The following is a 9,330-nucleotide window of genomic DNA, read 5'->3' as shown; positions in this document are numbered from 1 at the left end:
TTCTTTATGGGCCTGCTCTGCCCATCCGCTGGTTCTGCCAGACATTTACACAGACTCCACACAACTCTGACAATCTGTGATTGACTTCTCTGTGTGTTTATATGCAGACAGAGGTACAGATAAAACATACAGCACTGAGATCTGGACCAAAAGGCTCCAGATCATAACGGTCAACTAAAGGTTTATGCACATGTGGCAGCTTCGGGTCGGGTTGGGATCAGGAACCGCTCTGATGTTTGAAAACAGACTTTGACTCTGATCCGGTCCAGGTCTGAACCAATTCTGCCTAAAAATGAAATGAGATTTCTGTATTTGTCACCATTTATAGAACTGTGATGATGTTTTCTTTCTAATGGCATTGGGATGAAATAAATAAATAAAAGGACATTGGGCCCATGTCCGTTTATGGGTCCATACCAAATACTCACCCACACTTTGCTCAGAGCAGATCATTTTGGCTCTGGTTGAAAAATAATTGCATTATTTTTTTTTCCTCTTTGCTCTTCCAAAAGCCAATCAGCCATCAGCCATAAATATCAATGCCTACTGATGGTTTTCAGGTCTCTGTTGGCTGTTGACATTCATTTTGTCTGCTAAATAACAAGCACATTAAAGTTTATTCATGGTGCTTTTCATTTTGTTTTCAATGCAAAAATATTGTTAGCAGTCTGGCTGGTCATCTGTTCTACTCAGATAATCTCTTTCCCGCACAACTTGTGGAACATGCAGCAAATATAATCTGCGCTGCCTTCTGGTTTTACACCCACAGCATCCAGATCGCCATGCTGTGCCGTAACATTGTGATGCGCTGGAACTATTAGGTTGTCCTGCTGCTCTAAATTGGCATTGCTGGTGGATATTTGACATCTATTTTATCTATTATTTTTTTAATGTTCCAAATATTTGACCAGTCGTGATTTTTGTCATATCTGTCTATCCTCGGCATAATTGTATTGTGGATATTTTGGACTTGTAATAAGTAGATGAGCACAGGGGCGCCCGCAGCTGTATGGCTGTATGCACTGTGTGTACCTTGAGATTTTCCTTTAAGTAAAACAGAAAAGAATAATTTTGTTTTTTTTTATCTAACCCTCTTTACTATTAACAACATTTAGGAGAAAAAAAGATATATTGTGTCAAAACATCTTGTGCGTAGCGAGTCTGTGTGAATCCGTGCGCACAAAGCCTAAATGTTATTGGTCAGTTTATCTTGTAAATTTGGCGACTTGACACTTTTTCTGTAAGCTATTCCCACCTTTGGAGATTCGAAATCTCGTCCTGCTACTCATCGTTTGGACTTCTCCTTGATTTTTATGTTCTTTATGGAGGCAGTTTGAAGAAGATATCACCTGGGATTGAAGGTGATGATGTGGTGCAGCTTTATAAGCCTTTTGAATTTAACCACAGTTACAAAGTTATTGCTGATAAATTCTTATACCCAGCTCCATTTAAGCTCACAATCATTGAGTACTTTATAGAAACACTCAGTAAAAAAACACTGGAGGTTGTAAAACTGAAGATGAAAAAAAATCTTATCCAGAAGCATATCATACATGTTAAGAACTTGCAAATAAAAAGTTAATTTTATGTCAATAAGCAAAAAAATTATTAGGGAATTAATTTCGTAATGTGAAAATATATTACAAAACAGTATATGCCCAATGTGACATATGTCACAATTTAGATGTGAACCAGTGAGTGGCGCTATTAAAATAACCTTTCAGATATGCGTTAAATATGATCGATTTGATATAATATATAACTTCTTATGAGTTAAAATATAACTTATCATTTGGGTGTTATGATCCAGTAATTCCTATTGTCACACAGAGGCTGAACCGATAGTCTGATTATGTGTTAGTTTTTCAGCAATGCAATTAGTCACAATGTCACAAAAATCTTATTCTAAAGTTTTAAACATTAAAAAAAAATGGGTGAAAGATCTTACCAGCCCCCCATTATGACCTCTCTCTTCTAAAGGCCTGGCTACATCAGTAGAGTTGACAAGAAGAAAACAACAGCACACCAGCACACTCTGAGTTTTTCTCTCTTTTACTTTTTCTTAACACCAGGACATATTTGACTTGTTTCAGGAATGTGTGACTCATTAATGATGGTGGCAGGCTTTGGCTCTGCACAGTGAAGATGTGCTTAGTGTTCCATGCAAAAAAATGCAACAAATCTGGTTTCAACATGGTGGAAAAAAATAGCATCCTGATTTTATTAAACACAAGAAATTATCAGTTTTGAAGATGATTCAGTAAACCATATAGCAGAATGAAACCTTTTTCTACAATTAAGCATGTTGAATCTTTTTGTTAAACCAGTATCTGTTTAACTTTATTCTGAAAAGTGGAAACGAAAGTTTGTGTGCATTCTCTAATTCCCATTTTTTCAAAAGACCACAAGATGTCACTCTTTCTTCATTTTAAAGAGCTTGGAAAGTCTGTGGCCGAAGTCTGTGAGCATTTTGTATTCAATGAGAAGCACATAAGAAATATTGCTTTCTTAAATATATCTCTATTTTTCACACCAACTTAATACTTTCAGGGTTGCAGCTGATTTTTTTTTGCCACAAGACTAAAAATTGTGTCCCTGTGCAGCCCACTTGATGAAATTCAGACAAACCAAAAAGAATCTAACAAGCAGAGCAGATTGCATGATGAAGCTCTCATTATTATTTTTCCAAAATTTATTTATGGTTTCACATGAGGTACAGTGTAAAGGCAGTGCAGTAGTTACATAGTTAACATTGTACCATGATGAAGCTCTCATGAGCACAATTTCTGATTATGGTACTCATGATTACGACTATTATTATTTATTTTTTTAGAAAATATATAGTACTTTTAGCTCATTATTGATTATTCAGGAACAACAACTGACTGATAAAGAAAAAAATTTTGTTTAGAGACTAAACCTTTGAGATAAACAACTTAGAATGTTAAGCTAAAGATCCATCCATCCATCCATCCATCCATCCATCCATCCATCCATCCATCCATTTTCTTCCACTTCATCCGGGGTCAGTTTGCAGGGGCAGCAGCTTCAGAAGGGAGGCCCAGACTTTCTTCTCCCCAGCCACTTCTTCTAGCTCCTCCGGGGGAACCCCAAGGCGTTCCCAGGCCAGCTGAGAAGAGACATAGTCCCTCCAGCGTGTCCCAATGGCGAAATGAATAGTTTGTTCATCTGGAAATTCTTCTTCAACAAGACAACAGCATCACTATTGTCTTTAAATGTCTGTGTCGTCTTGATCATTTCTAGAGAAATGGTTCTTCTAAAGAAATGCGGAAATTTCTGAGGAACTATTCTGTGGAAGGCAGTTAGATAGTAGACAAACCTGATTAGATGGCCATAAAACAAACAAGTTAAATTCACGTCACACCTTCATATTTTTCTGGCATGCCCTTTTGTTCTAGCAGCTAGCAACTGTGATCATAAATGTTTCAGTCTGAAGTCTTTTCCTTCAGACATGGAGCTACAATTTCAAGACAAACATGTTGAATATATGCTGAGAATACTGGCAACTGAAAATTTAACATCCATCCATCCATCCATCCATCCATCCATCCATCCATCCATCCATCCATCCATCCATCCATCCATCCATCTTCTTACATCCTTTTCCTATTGGGGTCAGGAGGTGTGCTAGTGCCTATCTCCAGCTGTCACATCTATTTCTCCCTTTTAAATACATTACAGTGTCTTGATTAAATTGCATCATGAAAAATAATTGAAAAAAAAGGTGCTGCAGTGGTGTAGGGGTAAAGCACAATCAATGTATGGAGACCGTAGTCCTTGACACTGCTGTCACAGGTTCGAGTCCTGGTCTGATGGCCTTTACCACATGTCTTCCCCCTCTTGCATTACCCACTCTCCTGTCTGACCACAACAAAGGCCACTAGAGCCAATGAAACAAACAACAAAGATATTGATCTCATCTCTCTTCAGTTAAATCTGGAAAACTAGAAAAGGTGATACTTTTGCTATGAAAGAGTAAAAGAGCAATAATGGCAGACTTAACGTGTTTATCTCTCTACATATATGTGTGTATTTGTGTTAGTTCTTCCTGTTTTAAACAGATTTTGGAGCACTTTACAGTTAAAATCCTTTAGCTTATTCTCATTCAACAATAACATCAGGAGAGGAACACTCTTTAGATGACTAATACAAATATATAGTTTTAAAGTTCTGCAAATAAGTTAACTTATAACATCCTGCTTTAAAAATGACAACTATAACACATGAAGCTGGATCTTGCATACTTGTGCCTTGCCTCTTGGATACACGCACAAATGTCTGTTTTTAGTCAAAGTTTTGGGAAGTTAGGGAGTAAACATTTTTCCCTGGTGGGAGTTATTAAAGACTAACCCAGCAACATACCCTAGTGGAAGTTTATCTGTAATCACTTGGGCATTCTCAAAGGCCTAAGGGGTTCTAATGTGAGGCTTCTGCACAGAATCTTGGCTAATCTAGGAACTGTGCTCCTTAGAAGAGATGTCCCTGGGATCTGAGAGCCAATCTGCTGGAGCCACTCTCTCAGTCTGAGGAAATCAGACCTCGAATGTTCCCATTGTCACTGACACCACTAAGATCCTTTATTTCTTCTATGAACCTATTGTATTTTTCAAAATCCTCTGTTTTGTTTGAACCTGGATGAAAAATTGGGTATGCTCAGTTCATTGTTCCACTGAATGAAAATTAATTATTTCAACCCACTCAAAACCTAATCTAAATCTAACTATCTCACCAGAGATATTTTATGTGGTGAATAATGTACCTGGGACTGGAGGCAAAAGCTGTGAAACCTGTTCTGTAAGGATTATGCTTGATGTCTCAGAGCCAGTTTTTCATTTAAGTTACTTCTTGAGCAAAGTCAGACTGACAGCACCTGAGAAGAGGCAAGAGAAATCAAACAGGCAGCGTGTGGATACTTAGAAGTCAAATTCATAAGGTAAGACATTGTAAATCTAAAGTAGAATGAAAACTGGACAAAAAACCAACAATGAAATATATTTTTCAGATTTGTTGTATCATTGCATATTTTTGTAATAATTATTTTTAAGAAACAGAAAACATACCTTTATCTGGCAGAAATACATTAGATTACAATACAAACCTATTTTAGTGAAAGAGATACAATAACAAAATATAGGTCCTGAACGTGTTGAGATAAGGTGCTTGTTGAGATAGTACCTTATCACACATAAGGTACTAGAGATTTTTAAAAATCTATCCCTAAATTGGACAAAGCATCATGTTGCCTTGAGTGGATGATTTCAGTTCCTAAAAGTTCATACTTTTAGGAAGAAAAACTACTTGGGATCAGATGTCAAGACACATATAAAATGCTTTTTTAATACAATCAGTCAGATTTTATTTGTATAGCACATTTCAGCAGCAAGTCATTTCAAAGTGCTTTACATCATAAAAAGCACAAAAAAATGTATGCAACACAGAATCAACAATCAAAACATTACATAAAGTCAAGTGCCATCATGAAATTCGTAATTGATTATGTTTCCAATGCAACTCTAAACAGGTGGGTTTTTAGTCAAGATTTAAAGGAAGTCAGTGTTTCAGCTGTTTTACAGGTTTCTGGAAGTTTGTTCCAGATTTGTGGTGCCTAGAAGCTGAATACTGCTTCTCCTCGTTTGGTTTTGGTTCTGGGAATGCAGAGCAGAACCAAGGGGGTCTGGAAGTTGGTACAGCAACAGCAGATCTTTAATATACTGTGGTGCTAAACCATCCAGTGATTTATAAACTAACAACAGTATTTTAAAGTCTATTCTTTGAGCTACAGGGAGCCAGTGTAGGGACTTTAAAACTGGTGTTATGTGCTCTATCTTCCTGGTTTTAGTGAGAACATGAGCAGCAGCGTTCTGGATCAGCTGCAGCTGGAAGATTGATTTATTAGTCAGACCTGTGAAGACGCTGTTGCAGTAATCAATACGGCTAAAGATAAACGCATGGATGAGTTTCTCTAGATCATGCTGAGGCATTAGTCCTCTTATCCTGTAGACAATATCACAATAAGTGTCCCGAACCGACACTAATTCCATCCAGCCATCCATCCATCCATCCATCCATCCATCCATCCATCCATCCATCCATCCATCCAGCCATCCATTTTCTTCCGTTTCATCCGGGGTCGGGTCGCGGGGGCAGCAGCTTCAGAAGGGAGGCCCAGACTTCCCTCTCCCCACTTGTTCCAGCTCCTCAGGGGGAATCCCAAGGCGTTCCCAGGCCAGCTGAGAAACATAGACCGTCCAGCGTGTCCTGGGTCTTCCCCGGGGCCTCGGCGGGACGTGCCCGGAACACCTCACCAGGGAGGCACCTTGTTCTTTCGGTCATGACCCAAAGCTCATGATCATAGATGAGGGAAGAAACATAGATCAACTGGTCTAGGGTGTCCTGTTGCCAAGACACCCTTATGCTTGAACATGGTGTTCGTGATGGACAATCCGTGACGAGCACAGAAGTCCAACAACAGAATACCACTCGAGTTCGGTTCGGGGGGGGGGCGTTCCTCCCAACCACGCCCCTCCAGGTCTCACGGTCATTACCCACATGAGCGTTGAAGTCCCCTAGTAGAACAAGGGAGTCCCCAGGAGGGGCACTCTCCAGTACCAAGAAGGGTGAGTAATCTGAACAGCTGTTCAGCCCATAAGCACAAACAACAGTCAGAACCCGTCCCCCCACCCGTAGGCGGAGGGAGGCTACCCTCTCGTTCACCGGGGTAAACCCCAACATACAGGCGCCAAGATGGGGGGCAACAAGTATGCCCACTCCTGCTCGGCGCCTCTCACCGTGGGCAACTCCAGAGTGGAAGTACGTCCAGCCCCTCTCAAGGAGACTGGTTCCAGAACCAGAGCCATGCGTCGAGGCGAGGCCGACTATTTCTAACCAGAACCTCTCAGCCTCGCACACTAGCTCCGGTTCCTTCCCCACCAGAGAGGTGACGTTCCATGTCCCAAGCGCTAGCTTCTGCAGCCGAGGATCAGACCGCCAGGGTCCCCTCTCTCGGCCTCTGCCCGTAGCACAATGCACCCGACCCCTTTGTCCCCTCCGACAGGTGGTGAGTCCATGGGAAGGGGGACCCACTTCTACTCTTCGGGCTGAGCCCGGCCGGGCTCCATGGGTAAAAGCCCGGCCACCAGGCGCTCGCCATCGTGCCCCACCTTGAGGCCTGGCTCGGGTGGGGCCCCGGTGACCCGTGTCCGGGCGAGGGAACGCCGGATCCAAAGTTATTTTCCATCATAAGGGTCTTCAGGCTGTGCTTTGTCTGGTTCCTCACCTAGGACCTGTCTGCCTTGGGTGGCCCTACCAGGGGCATAAAGCCCCAGACAGCATAGCTCCTAGGATCATTGGGACACTCAAACCCCTCCACCACAAGGAGAACCAATTCACCAATTCATTTTCTACAAATACAAGATATATAGATAGATTTATATCTGTAAGAAAATATAGACTCACTCAGAATGCCTTTTTACTCCAGAACTGCCGTGGCTCTTCTTGTCATACACTCGACTGTGCTACATAAATTCTCATGATTTATGAGAATCATGAGAATGAATGTCTTCTGTATGAGCATAAAATGTATTGTTGCTGCTGAATCTGATGTTTCCCCAAGATTTTTAATAAATTCTGCAAATGTGTGTGATGAAACAACTGTCTGTTTCATTAGAATTTTGAATATATTCAACAGTATGTCTGGTGCCAAGGAAATGAAAGACCAGATGCAGGGCACTCAGTAAGTATTGACTTTCCAGTATATTTTATACAGATACCAAATTGAGTTTCCTTTTATTCTGCCATCTGTAAAGAAATGATTTTATGATGGATATTATAGAAATAAATACAGTATGTAGAAATGTCTCATAAAGCAATACTCCTGATACTTTTTTGATAATTTGACTTAAATAGTATAGTTTTATTTACTATTTTTTCTTTTATCCTCCAATAAATTTGAACTGCTCACAGCTGTGGACAAATTTTGTGTAAGAGGACGTTGTTGACGTTGAAAAGAAGCATTATCTCCATAACTAACCTACTTTCCACAGTGCTGATGACATGAAGAATAACACTTCTTCATATCACTTAGAACAGTATGTTGAAAGTGATTTCTTAATGGTTCACAATAAAGACTAAGTTTCTTAAAACTTACATTTTTACTCAACTACTGTTCAGGACTTTCCTGTATAAGCACACAGTTCTTATGTTTAATCTGCTGAAAGCTTTGAGACCAAAAAAAAACAAAAAAAACAAGAGACTACAGAGTTTTACTTGGTTTCAAGACATTTTAACCAAATATATTTCTGATCCACAAAAATGTTAAGAAAGAGAGCAATGAAGAAACAAAAGCAACTGAAAGCAGGTATATCACATGACTAACTGACAGACAATTTAGGTTAAAACCAGATAAGAGGAATGTGTTTTTAACAATTTAATATTTCAAACAGTACTATGAATAAGAAGAAAACAGATGAAAGTCCAAGTAGTTTTCTAGAATTTATTTTTGATGAAGTCCATCAACAAAGCCCTTCAGATTTTGTCTCATTTTTCCACTTATTCTAAATCACGTCCGTTTTACAACCGTTATAATTCAGAAATGATTGAACTATTAAGAATCAAAACAATGAAGAAAATATCCTAATTAAATCCTCATCAAATGTAGGATTCAATTAGGATTGCTACTTTGTAAAAGTGTACAGAATCATCTTCATTGATTGTCTCGTTACCATGGCTACAATCTGACGCTATCAGTAATCTTTGTGTTTGAGCTCAGCTTGTTCACAAATACATCTCAGCCAATTTTCAGTGCACTCAAAAAAATGAACTTAGGGGGTTATTAGATTAATAACCCCCTAAGTTATTAGTAGAAATGTCTCATAAATGTCTCATAAAGCAATACTTTATGAGACATTTGTCTGCGCTTTGTCTGGTGAGGAACCAGACAAAGCGCAGCCTGAAGACCCCTATGACGAATAAAAACTTTGGACTCGGTTTTCCCTCGCCCGGACGCGGGTCACCGGGGCCCCCCTCTGGAGCCAGGCCTGGAGGTGGGGCACGATGGCGAGCGCCTGGTGGCCGGGCTTGCACCCACGGAGCCCGGCCGGGCTCAGCCCGAAGAGAAGACGTGGGTCCCCCTTCCAACGGGCTCACCACCTGTAGGAGGGGCCAAAGGGGTCGGGTGCATTGTGCTATGGGCAGCATCCGAAGGAGGGGACCCTGGCGGTCTGATCCCCGGCTTCCGAAGCTGGCTCTTGGGACGTGGAATGTCACCTCTCTGAGGGGGAAGGAACCGGAGCTAGTGTGCGAGGCTGAGAG

The 9,330-nt window shown here is 40.6% G+C and overlaps 1 long non-coding RNA gene across 1 annotated transcript; it reads left to right on the top strand.

Annotated features, from left to right (window-relative positions):
• Positions 1–4,868: 4,868 nt before the first annotated feature.
• On the top strand, positions 4,869–7,753 carry LOC103132643 (uncharacterized). The gene is made up of 2 exons (XR_475596.2): positions 4,869–4,954; positions 7,709–7,753. It is a non-coding gene; the product is annotated as an uncharacterized LOC103132643 (long non-coding RNA).
• The last annotated feature ends 1,577 nt before the right edge of the window (positions 7,754–9,330 follow it).

This window comes from Poecilia formosa, unplaced genomic scaffold, assembly GCF_000485575.1.
Source record: "Poecilia formosa unplaced genomic scaffold, Poecilia_formosa-5.1.2 Scaffold1183, whole genome shotgun sequence".
NCBI lineage: Eukaryota > Metazoa > Chordata > Actinopteri > Cyprinodontiformes > Poeciliidae > Poecilia > Poecilia formosa.
The sequence above is the reverse complement of the archived record's forward strand: the minus strand, read 5'-3'. Positions and strand labels throughout refer to the sequence as shown.